At 40.5% G+C, this 14,160-nt stretch overlaps 1 long non-coding RNA gene across 1 annotated transcript; it reads right to left on the bottom strand.

Annotated features, from left to right (window-relative positions):
• Positions 1 to 4,527: 4,527 nt before the first annotated feature.
• Positions 4,528 to 7,322, bottom strand: LOC144714480 (uncharacterized). The gene is made up of 2 exons (XR_013584363.1): positions 7,023 to 7,322; positions 4,528 to 6,641 (listed from the first exon to the last, which is right to left on the bottom strand). It is a non-coding gene; the product is annotated as an uncharacterized LOC144714480 (long non-coding RNA).
• Positions 7,323 to 14,160: the final 6,838 nt, after the last annotated feature.

Here is a 14,160-nt window from a genome sequence, read left to right as displayed (position 1 = left end):
GATTTAGAAGTTCAGACCAAGATGAAGAAGAATGAAGAAGAAATTTCATTAAAATATCATCCAAAATACACTAAAAGTTAAAATACAAACAAGAAAAAGGTACAAGATAGGTTGATCCAAGCTAGAGCTCCTCACTGTCTTGCAGTTGTGATAGAGCACCATCAACAATAACCCCCTCCTCTCGAAATTCGGCTTTTATACTATGTAAAATGGAATAAATTACCATTTTACCCCTAATTAGTAATTAATTTATATCTATCAATACAGGCTTGCTCTCAATGATCCAACCATACAGATAGAAAGAGGGGATCAATATGAGCAAATCCATAAAAAATCATCTCAATCGGACTTTTGGATCAAAAGTTATGAATAAATGAATATAAACCAATATTAGCCATTGGATTAATTCATTTATTTATTTTTTTCTTCTCCTAACCGCACGCTGAGGTGTCGTCATTTCATTGGCGGCGCCGTTTCAACTTCTTCAGCCGGGTGCTTCCTCGTTGCACCATGTACGCCCTGGCGAAAAAAATAAAATAGAAAGAGAAAGGTGAAACGAATAGGTGCGTAAATGGAGCACGCACGTGGCACCTGCGTTTCTCGCTGCGCAGACGAATCCGCAGGCGCCATGTCACCGCCCGTGCGTGCCCGTTGTGCGCGCCGCGCGGGCGGTGAACTTACCTCCCGTCGCTGATGTCTCCTCAAGCACCGTCGGATTCTTATCCGACGGCCACAATGATGCCACGTCGACGCGCGAAAAGCTCTTCGTAGCTTTTTTGCGGAAAAACCTGCTGAAAACTCGCAACTACGAATGGATGCCGTCCAAAAATATTCGTGTATATCCCCTTTGCGCCTTCTCTTTCCTCCTGTTTTTTTCTAAAATATTAAAACCAATATTAAATCATTTGCAATAAAACCCTGGAACATTTTAAATCACATCTTTACGCCTGCAATCACGACCGACATCTATTTTGAGGGTCTTTTTGCAACGAAACTTTGCAAAAAGGCCCTTCAAAGTTCAAAAATGATGTCAATACTTTTTTTCTCTTGTAAATATATCTTTTTTCTTATAATAAAACCATTTCCTCTTCAAATAAATCTCAGAAAAATCCTAAAAATTCGTAAAAAATCTATAAAATTCTAGAAAATTCACTGATTGATCCCCATACTTCTTTTTCTCTTATAAATATATCTTTTTTTCTCGGAATAAAAACATTTCCTCTTCAAATAAATCTCAGAAAAATCCTAAAAATTTCTAGAAAATTCTAGAAAATCTCAAAATTAAATATTAAACTTGCCATTTTCATTCAAAAATAGTTATTTTGAGCTCCAATAAATCCTATAAAATTCATAGAATTAACATAAAATTAGGAAAAAATGAGAAATAACTTGAAAACAGTATTTTCATGTAAATGGATGATAACAACCAAATTTTAAGCTCTTTGAATGCGTGAAATTGTACTAATAGCATGAAATAAATACCGAATTTAGGTTGTTATCATATACCCTTCTTGGTCTTATCACGGTAAAGGTACCTATAAAAGTAAAGAAAGAATGTATCAGATGAAACATATTCATGATGAGAAGAAGAAACAACTAAACGAAATAAAATTTTCTAGACCCAGAGTGGCGAACAAAAACAAATTATCATAAATTTGGAATAAGGATAAAATTATAAAACCACATAATACAAACATATTATCTTAAGGGCAAAGAGATCTAAAAATACCCACCCAATCTGCACAGAAAAAGAGCACTAAATAATTAGTGGAAGGAAAATTTAAAAAGCACTATGTGTAAAGAGGGGAAAATAGATGAACAAATCTACACCAAGTCAAAATGCATCCAGCAGAACACTGTTGGTCTGAAACCCGTGTTTTGTCCTTAATGGTACGTCAATTTACAGTATCAGGGTATAGGTAACCAAGAAAGTCAATGAAGAATGCATGAAAATAATTATATTCATCAAAGCAAGATGAAAGAGCAAAAACAAGAGAAACATTTCCAAACAAGCGAGGTATACAAAACAAATCTATTTTGCAATCTAAACAATGATAAAACCGCATAATGAAAAATGTAACATTATGATTGCAAGTACATATCTTAAAATACCAACCCAGCTTGCATAGAAGATGAGCAACTAAATAATTAGCGACATTAAAAAGAAAAACTATGAACCACTATATGTTAATGGTGAAGATATATTATTAAATCAATGTCCCACGATATCAAGATGCATCCGGGAGAAGACAGTTGCCTAAAATGAATCGTATAGTCTATTACAGTAAAGGTGAATATGAAACTAAATAAAAATGTATGAGATTAATTGTATTCATAATAAGCAGATGAAATGACTTGAACAAGAGAACAGTTTCCAAAACAATCGTGGTATACAAAATATAATTATAAAGCAATTGGAATAAAGACAGAAGCATGAAGTCATATAACAGAAAACATAACATCATATGTGCAAAGCGATATCTAAAAATACCAACGCAAACTATACACGAAAAGTGAAATAAAAGAGAAAATGCACTATTTATCAAGGGGGGAAGAGAGATCTACAGATCCAGCAAAAGACGGTTGCCATAAAACGCTATGTATTGCCCTTTTTGGACCTCTTTTTTTATGTATCATGGTACTGGTACCTATGAGAGTAAAGAAGGAATGTATCATATCAATCTATTCATCCAAAGAAGATGAAAACTAAAACAAGAGGAACCTTTCTAAACCAAGTGTGGTGTAAAAATTAAAATTATCAAGCAATTTAAACAATGCTAAAGGCATAAAACCACATAATAAGAAAATTAATCATAAGTGAAAAGAGAAATGTAAAAATATCTAACCAAACTGCACACAAAAAGAGCAACAAAATAGTTAAGGATAACGAAAGAAATAATAGAAGGGACTACATGTAAAGGAGGAAGAGAGATGAATACAGCTATAGTGAAGCATATTAAGAAATGTCCAGCAGAAGAAAGTGACCCTGCAACACCAAGTATTGACGTTGTTGGTTCTGTTTTCCACAATATCCGCAAAAATGAACCTATGGAAATTAAAAAGAATGTATATTATAAACTACATATAAAGAAAGAAGAGAAATGAGCAAAATTTTAAAAAATATTTTACATTGGAGGGTGGTATATAAAATGGAATTATAAAAGATCTTGCATGAAAAGAAAAACACAAAACAACTTAATCGAAATCAAAACATCTTATGGGCTGAACGATATTTCAAAATATCCACACAACCTGCTCATGGAAACAACAAAAAAATTTAGTGATGGCAAAGGAAAAATAGATAACACTATTATCCAACGATGGAAGAGAGGTGAAGAAATCTATACCCAAGCATATCAAGATGCGAGCAGCAGAAGATATCTAAAATAGAAGAAGGTTAGATATAAGTTTCTAGCATTTACAATTTATAATGTTGAAAAAAATGTTCATATCCTCGATAGGAAATAGTATCTCCCCTCTTGGTCTGTTTTTTTTAAGCAGCTGCATAAATGAATCTTAGAAAGTAAATAAGAATGTATCGCATGAATTAGATTTCTAAAACAATTAACGGCAAGTAGATAAAGTTTCATTCGGAAAGTAATAGAATTTGAAGGTAGATACAATACCACATTATAGGAAGATAGAAAACTGATAAAACATGATTAAAAGACCAAATGAATAACATCAAAAGTTTGGGTCTAAGCTTATATCTTTTCTATGGACAATTAATGTTCAAGAAAAGCATTATAAGGTTGATTGGAAAAAAAATTAGAAAAGAGAAAAAGTACAAAGCGCTGCAAATGCATCATAGAATGTAAAATGGATGAACAAAGTGGAGATATATAAGGAAGACTAAAAATAAACCAGTTGGAATTTGAGTTTATTGAGAAGCCCTCTTTCAATTAAAATATTCGAAGCACTAAAATTGAAAAGGTACGTGGTTCTGTCGCTATCTCTCTTCACCGATGTCTTACCCAATCTCTTCTCTCCATCACCCTCTCTCTCGCCCTCTTTCTCTCTATCTGTCTCCCTTCTCTTCTCTCGATCACTTTCTCTTTCTCCTCTCTCTCTCCCTCTCTTTCTTTCCTTTCTCGCTCTCTCTATCTCCCTCTTTCTCTTCTCTTGATCACCCTTTCTCTCCTTTCTCACTCTCTCTGGCGCCTTTTTTTTCTCTCACAATCAGTTGTCTGTAGATGCTCATTCATTTCTCCCTTGAAAAAGTCATCGCTTCTACAGACATTCCATCGAAGCTTGAATTTCAATTGCACGAGAAACAAGAAAGTTCCAGCTTTGGAGGAGAAAAGAAAGATTCCCAAAAGTGGAGCTTACTAAGAGGGGATGGATTAGAATAGTAGGGTGGTGCAAGCACCTTTGTAGGAAGCTAGATTGGGAGCAACAGAGACAAGGCTTTAGTGGGGAATGAGAGGGGAGGGAGTAGAGAGAAGGAAGAAGAGAGTAGAGAGGGAGTAGAGATTGGTAGGATTTGAACAAAGAGAGGTGTTTGAATTAAATGGAGAGAGATCGAGATCAAAGAAACAAATTGGAATGTGATTTTATTAAGAAGCCCCATTTTATGAACATATTTGATTAAACAATGTACGTTTATTTACATCTATCTCTTCTCTCAATAACCCTCTTTCTCCTCCCCAGCATCAGCGGCCCTCTTGTCAGGCCACCCCATCAGAGTGCACTCTCTTGACGCATTTCACCGGTCGTACTCCATGCTCTGCAACGATTTCCAAATTGTTTTTTAACTGACATCTTATTAGGCTGGCCAAACAAAAGGCACAATGCAACATTCATGATCAAACTTGTAAATTGTTATCCGTCAATGTAATTCACCATCATGTAGGTGGTGGACAATGTGGAGGGTCATGTGAGCATAATCGGTGGCACCCGACGAGTGAATGGGACGTAATCGAAGGCGTGAAGACTTTTGTTTTGTTTTCTGTTTCAAGTCATGACTTGTGCCAAATGACTGCAAGGGATGAAACCTCTTCGAGGCTCACCTACGTCGGGGTAAAGGCACAAAGGCTTTCATTCTGTTACAGTTCTGATTTTCGATGACAAATGCTTGATGACACTAAGGGACATAATGGATGAGCCTTAGTTGATGTTTCCGAGGTGGTCTATGCTGGCAGATGTGTTGATGAATAATGTTTGGACACGGCTGATGTTGTCCTCATCATCATTCAGCGTCAGTCAACATTGCCATCAGGCTGAAGAATGAAGGAATTATCTTGGCGATATGTTCAAGGGTCAAATCATTGGGAATTATAGCCATTCTGAGCCTGATATCAACAAACCCAGAGCTTCCCTGCAAGGCGAAGCACTAGCTGGGCTCGCCGAAGCTCGGTTGCAGCATCTTCTGCGCACTTCTGTTAATTGTCGTCCATCATCCTATCGACCACCATACGCTCTCCCCCCCATAGGCCTCTGAGGAGTGACGAAGGATGACGACGCCGCCCGCCGCCAGCGCGTAGTCAACCCTCCCCAACCCATCAGCCTCATGCTTCACCAATTCCTTCAGCACCACCTCCCTAATGTATCCCCTCATCCCCTACAACTTGATGATGTCCCTCTCTTCATCACTCTTGAAGCCTGAAAAGAGCTCCTCAAACTGCTCGTTTGAAGTCAATCTGTCTTCGTTCATACTAGTGAGAGAGTTCTCCAGGGTTTGACTGCACCATTCCAGCTTCTTCAATTCAACCTGAACGACAAAAATGAGAAAAGCTCAATCGTGGCCATTCCTCAAACCCTTGTCGTGTACCAAAGGAAACTGTGACGTGGGATGAAAGGGGAAGTCTCACCGCACTCCATCAAGGGAAGAATCTCCCCTTGACGCAAAATATCCCTCTTGAGACGCGACAAGCCTGCTTGGTTGACCGCGCTGAGGATTTTCACGATGAACTGTCTGTTATTAATGGGCTTGTTCGTCTTTGGTCGATTAATGTCTCGATGGATCGATCACTCCAACGGGACAGCACAGATGCTGTTTGACACTCAAGATTTTGAAGAACGACTCGACAAGCTCAAATCCTCTCTCATGAAGACGACGAAGATGATTCAAATTCAGGTTCTATCTATGAGCCTTTTGGATGCCTTTTCACGGAGGCTTTCGCACTCACGGTTGACTCTCTGATCAAGAACTTCAATCAGACTTTGAATCATCTTCGTCGTCTTCACAAGAGAGGATTTGAGCTCGGCGAGTCGTTCTTCGAGATCTAGAGTGGCGAAGAGCATCTGTGTTGCCCCAATGGAGTGATCGACCCATTGATAGATCAATCGACCAAAGACGGACAAGCCACACAATAACAGATAGTTTGTCATGAGAGCCATCACCACGGTCAACCAAGCAGGCTTGTCGCGTCTCAAGAGGGATTTTCTGCGTCTATGGGAGATTCTGCCCTTGATGGAGTGCGATGAGACTTCCCCTTTCATCCCACTGTGCAGTTCCCTTCGATACATGACAAGGGTGTGAGGAACGGCCGTAATGGAGCTTTTCCCATTTTGAACGACATCAAGAACAGCTCCCTCAATTGCTTCCACGACTTGTCTCCACCGCGGTTCCAATCGCGAGTCAGAATCCACCGGCGATGATGTATCGTTCGCGGCCATGAAGACACACCTCACCTCTTTTCCTACCAGCATAGACAAAATTCAGCACTTCAACATTTCTGGAAGAAGGAGAAGAACACAATCCCAAACAATAAAAATCCGAAAGAACTATCCACATTCCGCAGTTCGGACAATGAACAAACACAAATCGCCGCAACAAACCAATTTAGAAACTAAACCAGATGGGGATGGACATTAAACACGCCGCGATAACCAGAAAAACCGGCAAAAACCCTAAAAACGCGCCAACAAGAGTTTGATTTGAAGAAGAAAAAACCAAGAACTCGACCGCAACTACACGAAGACAGGATCAAAAACAACAAAGACAAAATTGAGATTCAAACCAGACAACACAACCACAAAGACATAAAATTCAAACCTGCCGCGATCGAAACTCACCTCACCTGTTTTCATAATGGCACAGACAAATTTAGCACTTCTTTCAAGATTTTTGGAAGAAGGAGAACAAAATCCCGAGCAATAAAAATCCCAAAGAACTATCCACATTCCGCAGTTCAGACGATGAACAGAGACGAATCGATGCGACGAACCAACTCAGAAACTAAACCAGATGGGGAAGAACAATAAACACGCCCCGAAAACCCTAAAAACGCACCGATAAGAGTTCATTTCAAAGAAGAAAAAACCTAGAACTCGACTGTAAATACATGAAAACAGGATAAAAAATGACAAATCAAAATTGTTCCAACCAGGCTCAAAGTCAACCCTTCAGGTCTTTGGTTAGGATATTTTGTCGTGTACAAGGGCTGCACAATGGGACCCAGTCAAATTGCGGCTTGAAAGCCTCTTCTCTTGATCTCTCTTCTGTCGATCAGAGGGGTGCAAGAGAATAGGAAGAGGGTGGTTTGAACGAAGGAGGGGATTTAAATCAAGAGAGAGAGATCATAGAAATCCATTGGAATTTGAATATGTCAAAAAATCCTCTATTCAAAGCATGAAAGCTAAAAGGTACATAGTTCTGTCTCTACCTCTTTTCACCCATGTCATTGCCTCCCTCGTCTCTATCTCCCTCTCCCTTTATCTCATCTCGGGCTCACCCTCTTTCTCTTCTGTTGATCACCCTCTCTCTCCCTCTCTCTGTTTGCTCAATCACCCTCTATCTCATACAACAGCAAAAATAGAAAAGAATTTAAAAAACAACGCTTGATGAAAAAGCAAACCAAAAACCATCTTATACGAAGATAAAAGCATAAATAAGTATAATAAAAAAATAGCCTCCCATGTGCTCAAAAATAACAAAATATTTCTAGAACTTGACCTTACTGAACCTCAACAGATTCCAAAAGCAGATTACCCAAAGAATAAAACTATATATGCATTAATCGACTTCAATACACTAGAGAGAAATTACTCCTAGTACAAAACTTATTACCCAACATCCAAAGATTTTTTTAAATCCATTGCAGAGAAATTCAACACAATACAAAAATTTATTATCCAGCATCCAAAGAATTTTAAATTGATTACTAAAAAATTCAACGTAATACGGAAACTGATTACCCAGCATCCAAAGAGTTTAAATTGATTGCTTAGAAAGTCCACGTGATACAACACTTACTACCCAACATTCAAAGAGGGCCACATTTTAAAGAAAGGTCATGGATTTTATTTTCGAGCAGTAACAAATGACTATCATGATTTGTCATCCCGCCGACCAAACTCTGCTTAGCTGATTTTTCAGAGATTCTTACCACTCAACGATCAGATATCTCAAACAAAGTTGATCTCAGAAAAATATATGTACTATCATTGACTTATATGTACTTCTCAAACAATTTAATGGCATCAAATTTTTCTTTTTTCATTCCTGCATCCCATAACCTGATTAACTCATTTTTACTACATAAGTTAAGGGACTTCCTCACACCTCACCCTTTCAAAATCAATAGTTAATTTGGATAGTATATTTTCCTCTTTACACGCGAAGGCCTCCATTGGAATAATATTTATGTACTACAGTTGACTTTCCTACACTCTTGGATCATTATTTACTGGGTATCATGCTTTTCTTTTTTATTCCTGCAACCTCAGAGGTGTTTAAATGATTGTAATACACATCCCCTTGTGAAATACCATGGTGGGGGGGGGGGGAGAGTAAGGGGGGCTCTTGGGTATCCAACTATGCTCCCAATGCCCCGACATCTGGTTGACTACGAATGGTGTGAGCACGGCTCTTGCCACTAGTGTGCACACCATTGATGGTTCCGACCAAAGAAGTAACAGTAGAAATTTTATCCCTCAAAAAATTAATCCTATCTACCCCTCTAGGCCATGGAGATGTGTCGTTGATTTGGCGTTTAGACTTATAAAATAAAATTTGTAATTTCCCTTAATGACTAAATATAGAATATAGAGCAAACAAGGGGTCGAACCAAAGGGAGGCGACAAATAAGAATTTTTATCCAAATTCAATGAATTATTTCAAAGATGAATTTATTTTTCAATTAGTAAATCTTAATTATGGTTAATAATATTTTTAATTAATCAAAATCAAGTAAGACTTAATTTGGATTTTAAATATTTCGGTCAGAAAGCTCAGGACAGAAATATTTCAATTTTAAGATCAGATTAATTCCGATTATTAATTTCCCAATTATTATAAAATTGTAAGATAATTTTTATGAATAAGAATTGGGAATTAAATAATCAAGAAAGGAATTTTTCAATTGGACTTCAAGATGGATGAATTTTCAAATCAAATTTTATTTTTAGGTTTTTTATATATTAGATTAAATTCCTCAACAATAAAAATCAAAATCTAGAGAGATAAACTAGACAAATTAACCTAGAGAGAGAAAGTGAAGAATTTGGGGAAAAGGTGAAATCCGACCCTAAATTAAAAATCTAATGATGTAGAAATAGTCTAACTTGATGTAGAGTTAAAGATCCAAAGTCATATCCTGAATCAGAATCAAAATGCAGTGCTAATTTCATTCAAAACCAACTTCTGGGGCAGGTACATTTCACCCATGACTTGGCATTTTAGAATCGTTCAAGAAGAATATTGAAATACAAATCAGAAACTTACAACTTTGATTGCAGAATCAAGAATTGTTGACTTCCAAAGCATCCCTTCTGTCTTTCCTGGCCAAATCCTTGGAGAGAGCTTAAAAAGGTGATTTTCGCCATTTCTATACCTCTATTTAAAGATCCAACCATCTTGATTGTAGAGAGAGAAAGGACAAACCTACCCTCAAAATTTCAGCCCAATTGGACATCCTAGATCTCTAGCGATCGTCATTTTACCGTTGATAAATCTAGACCATCGGATTCAATTTATCTCTCCTCCAACAAGTTCGGAAACAGCATCTCCTGCTTGGCTGCCACATTATTTCTTCGTTTTCCCACGTCTTGGATTGTGATATGACACATGGTTGTCCGCGTCCGCCACCACAATCATTGGAGATTATTCTTTCTTTTTAAACGACCAGGAAAAAGCCACGTCGGCTTCTTTTATTTTTTTTTCTAAAAACAAAAGCACAAAAGGACAAGGTAAGCTGCAATATCTGACTTTTTCAACCCACGTGTGTGTTGATTGCCGTGTGCATTGAATGCACGCGGCGAATCAACGCCGCATGCGACCTTAACCACATGTGCTGGTTAGCGCATGCATTAAATGCACGCGGCTAACCGATTCACGTGCAAATTAAAGCACGTGTGTTGGTTGCCACGTGCATTTAATGCACGCGGCTAACTGAAGTGGTAGATATAAAAAAAACAAAAAATCAAAACGTACCTTTTTTTATTTCCGCTGACACGCCGATTTTTCTGAGTTTTCTACCCAATAATATTGTCATTATGGCATCACAATTTGTAATGCCATGATGAGCTAATAATGCTCTTTCTTCGTATATATATAAAAAATACATCCACGTCTTTGCCTGAATTTCGGGGGAATGACGTGGATGCCCCCCTTCATATTTTATTATATATATAACAAATACAAAATAAATAGAATATATATTATTTAAATAAATAAAAAATCATTTCTTGGCTATATAATGGTCAGAAAAATATATAAAAATATAGAAAAACTCTAGAACAATTAGGAAAGCCCTTACCAACCTTTTGCCAAGTATTTAAGGCCTTGTAAAAAATATTTCTACACTGAAATGAGGTTAAATTCCATGTAAAAAATGATAAAAAATAAAAACAATAGTAAAATCAAAGTGTAAGTGATTTATCTTCAATTTAATATGATAACATGCAACTAAAAAGTCATTAAAAAAAATAAATATAATGTATAATTCATTAATTAATCATGTTAATTTGCAATTTATCAGTTAATACAAGTGAGAGAGTTCTCCACGGGTTGATTGTGCCATTCCAGCTTCTTCAATTCAACCTCAACGACAAAAATGGGAAAAGCTTGGTTGTGACCGTTCCTTAATCCCTTGTCGTGTACCGAATGAAACTGTGCAGAGGGATGAAAGGGGAAGTGATGCAGGACAACTAGGGGAAAAGACGACGGTGGGGATGGATGGGACAACGATGGGTGGAGGATACATGACGAGTTTGGATGGATGGATAAAACAGACCACAGAACCTGCACGATCGAATTCGAAACTTAAAACCGATGAGATGATGGTGGTGCTGCCCCGTTCCTCGTCAAGGGTGAGAGTACTGTCTTCAACCACTGCCACAATGCAAAGCACCAAATCCAATACTCGAATTCACGTCCACGGGGAAATCTCACAAAGATAATATTTTTTGTGGAAGTTCCAAAATCAAATCAAATCTGTCGGCGGTGGATGAACTCTCACGGAGCACTGGATGAAGAACACGTCGACACCAAAGAGTTCAAGCGTACCTGGGCACTAGAGTGCATGAAGAGGCTAAGGGGAATTCTGGTCGTGATGAGACTGGGCGATCCGGGCGTTGTATGGCCCACTGGACGAGAAGATCTGGATGTTCTGGGCGTTGAGCGGCCCTCGCAAAGAGACGTTCCATGCTTTAGTGGCCGAAGTTCTTGGGCATGCGGCGTCATTGGCAGGACGATTGATGTGCGCTTCGACAAGGTGTCACAGATCCAATTGTGTGGTCAGTTGGCGGGGGGTCATGGGGGGAGTCGGCCCATTGCAGGATTCAGGGCAGTGCCCCGAAACCTAAACGGTATGCGCCATAGTAAGAAGTTTTGTGGGCGTCCAGACGCGCGGGTGACGGGCATGCAGAGTGCGTGGGTGGCCTTGGGGCGGATGGCCTAGGGTGGTTCTAGGCGGGCGGCTTGGGGCGGCATTGGGCGGACCTAGGTGAGCGGCCTTTGGAGGCCCTGCGCAGGTGGCCTGGGGCGGCCTTGGGCGTCCCTGGGCGTGCGGCCTTCAGCGGCCTTGGGCGGGCGGCCTGGGTCGCCTAGGGCGACCGTGGGCGGCCAGCCTGGGCGGCCCTAGGTGAGTGGCCTGGGCGGCCCTAGGCGAGCGTCCTGGGGGTGGCCTTGGGCGGCCCCAGGGGGGCAGCCTGGGGCGGCCTGGGGCGGCCTTGGGTGCCCCTAGGGGGGCGGCCCTAGACAGGCGGCCTTAGGCTATCCTGGGAGAACGCTGACGGTGATACGGAGCGGAGGTAGCTGGCGACGCGAGGCAGCGATGATGGCGGCAGCGATGGAGATTGGAGATAGCGAGAAGGAGGCTAGGGTTGGGGCAAGCACTCCAAGAAGAGAAAGATAACTCAATTCTTGACATAAACTTGCCTGACTGTTTCTTGAAACAATGGCCAATACATTTAGGCCTTGGAGGAAAGAGAAACTACGGTTAAAAAAGAATAAAATAAAGAGAGGGGACGTGGCGAGCGACGTGGTTTCTCGTCACGTCAGGGGGCAGTTCTGGATCTGCCTTTGGCGACATGTCAGGACGCGTGAGGGGGCGTGCGTGGGTGGAGATGTGCCTGGTGTTGGCGTGTTAACTTGATTCGACGACAATGGTGGCATGTCTTCAGCAGTCGTGTTGACTTCGGACGATGGTGGTGACTCATCCAGTGTCAATGCGCGGACGTCGTCGCCACCAATTACCCCCGGGTGCAAAGAACTCAACTCTGTCGAGTAAGTGTCAAAAGGCTCCAACGGGGTCACCAAGCCAAGGCGCAGGCGAGCCAGGTCCTCTTCCCAGATCCACGTGTCGTCCATCGACGATTTACCCTGCCAACGAATAAGAAACTTCCGCACCGTCCCACCTTTGGTGAAGGTGATTACTTCGTCCAGTATAGCCTCAATGTTCTCTTGCCAATCAGAAGGAAGTGAGGTGGGAGTGGACAAGTCAAACTCACTCACCGAGAAGTCCGAGGGCAGAAAAGGGTCATTAGATGAAAGAGGTGGGGATTTAAATGCGACTGAATCTGAAATATTGAAAGTGGTGCTTATCCCCCACGTGGAGGGTATGTCGACGGCATAGGCATTTTCCCCTACTCGTTTGAGGATTGGGAACGGCCTGGCACTACGAGCATGAAGCTTAATAGCCTGCTTAGAAGAGAATCTCTCTGGCCTAACCCTCACCATCACCATGTCACCTTCTTTAAATTCGCGAAAACGACGGTGTAAATCTGTGGTCTGTTTATATGAGGAGTTGCTATTTATGATGCGTGTATGAATTTCCTCATGCAGACTTCTAATATGACTGGCGAACTCATGACCATCATCTGAGACTTTAGCATGCGGTAACATGGGTACAAGGTCAGTGGGTTTTTGAGGTGGATGACCATGTACTATCTCAAATGAACTCATGCCAGTGGTACGGTTGACTGACGCGTTGTAGGCAAATTTGGCACGCGGAATGACAGAATCCCAAGACTTAAGGTTGTCCCCAACCAACGATCGTAATAGATTGCCAAGGCTTCTATTAACGACCTAAGTCTGTCCATTAGTCTGGGGATGTAAAGCCGTGGAAAATTTAAGCTTTGTTCCCAATAGATGCCATAGGGTTTTCCAAAAGTACCTAGTGAACCTGACATCTCTGTCCGATACTGTGCTTTTTGGAAGCCCATGGAGACGGACAACGTCATTGAAATAAAGCTGAGCGACATGAGAGGCATCGGAAGTTTTAAAACAAGGAATGAAATGGGCCATCTTTGAAAAACGATCTACAACCACAATGACAGAATCATGATGCTTGTTCGTTCTCGGAAGCCCTAACACAAAGTCGATGCTCACATCATCCCAAGGTTTCTGAGGGACCGATAGAAGGGTATATAGACCAGTGTTCTGTTTAACCTGCTTGGCGAGAGCACATACACGACATTGGGAAACAATATTAGCTACGTCTCGCTTGAGGGATGGCCAAAAGAACCTATGCTCTACCATAGCGATGGTTTTATCTCTCCCAAAATGACCATTAAGGCCTCCGGCATGCGTTTCCCACACAAGGAAGTCTCTAAGGGAAGACTATGGAATATATAGGCGTCGATCATAAAATAAAAATCTATTTTCTAAGATATAATCTTGGTTTTCAGGATTCGGGTAATTGCCTACGGTCTAGAGAACAGGAGAAAAGTCTGGGCAATCGGGGTATAGATCCTTCATATGTTCAAATCTGACAA

Source organism: Wolffia australiana, chromosome 17, assembly GCF_029677425.1.
Source record: "Wolffia australiana isolate 7733 chromosome 17, ASM2967742v1".
In the NCBI taxonomy this organism is placed as follows: domain Eukaryota; kingdom Viridiplantae; phylum Streptophyta; class Magnoliopsida; order Alismatales; family Araceae; genus Wolffia; species Wolffia australiana.
The sequence above is the reverse complement of the archived record's forward strand: the minus strand, read 5'-3'. Positions and strand labels throughout refer to the sequence as shown.